Below are 1,207 nucleotides of genomic sequence, written 5' to 3' on the forward strand. Positions count from 1 at the left end.
TTCTAACACTTGTAATTTTCTGCTCCTTTTTAATAGTAGTCATTCTAGTGGGTGTGAAATGGTATCTCTTTGTGAATTTGCATTTCCCTAATAGCTAATGATGTTGAACATCTCTTCATATGCTTTTTATCCATTTGTTTATCCTCCTCAGAGAAATCTCTAAGAGATTTTGTAGTGTACTGCTAGGGTTTTATTGTTTTATTTAAAATTTCCTTAAAGAGAAGAGTGATATCATATGTTTCAAGACATCAAACTGAACTCACTTTTGACTACCAAATTTGCCTTTAATCTTATTGTTCTCAATTCTGGAATCAAAGTATAAAAATCTGCACAAATACAATGTTTACAAGAACTGGTTGATTCTACAGTCTGTTTGTATGGACATGTGTATGTTCTACTCTATAAAAATGATAAAAGTTTAAAATGTATTTGAATTTTACTGTTAATTTGCCAGTCAAATCTGTTGTTTCATCCTATTAAAAGCTATAAATCACTAGTTGATAATCTACTATGATGTGTGGTACAAATTAAAGTCTTCCCCCTTAAAATAACAAAAATGATGCTGGATTTTGCCAAATGCAATTTCTGTCTCATTTGAGATAACAAGTGACTTTTTTTCTGCTTCATTTTGTTATTGTGGTGTATTATGTTAATTGATACCCTTATGTTGAACCACCCTTGCATACCTGGGGTAAGTCCCACTTTATCCTAGGGTATAAATCTTTTAAGGTGGTGTTAGATTTTAAAAAATATGGAACACTTCAAAAACTTGCATGTTATCCTTGAACAGAGGCCTTAATAATCTTCTCTGTAGCATTCCAATTTTAGTATTTGTGCTGTGAAATTGACTACAATCCCAATACATATTGTTCTCTTTTTGGTTTATCATTGGAAAGTTGATCAAAAGACAAAAAAAGATTTTTTTTGTAAAATAGGATAATTGGCTATATTTATTCCCATTTTAAAATTCATATCCAGATATTAGAATATTTTGTCTTGTGTTATGAGTCACAAATATTTGTTGATAATTTTTCTACACAAGCAGAAAATGTAAGAAAATTTAAAAAATTCCTCACCCTCAGCAGCCTCCATTACTGATATTAACATTTTAAAAGTCACTATATAAAAATTTTAGTAGGAGAGATTTCAAAAGGAATCAAGAGGTCACTCTGGTGGACATTCTTATGCACAATACAGATAACCTTTC

The 1,207-nt window shown here is 30.2% G+C and overlaps 1 non-coding gene across 1 annotated transcript; it reads right to left on the reverse strand.

Annotated features, from left to right (window-relative positions):
- Nucleotides 1-745: 745 nt before the first annotated feature.
- On the reverse strand, nucleotides 746-852 carry LOC119520673. The gene has a single exon (XR_005214212.1). It is a non-coding gene; the product is annotated as a U6 spliceosomal RNA (small nuclear RNA).
- Nucleotides 853-1,207: the final 355 nt, after the last annotated feature.

This window comes from Choloepus didactylus, chromosome 25, assembly GCF_015220235.1.
Source record: "Choloepus didactylus isolate mChoDid1 chromosome 25, mChoDid1.pri, whole genome shotgun sequence".
In the NCBI taxonomy this organism is placed as follows: Eukaryota; Metazoa; Chordata; class Mammalia; order Pilosa; family Megalonychidae; genus Choloepus; species Choloepus didactylus.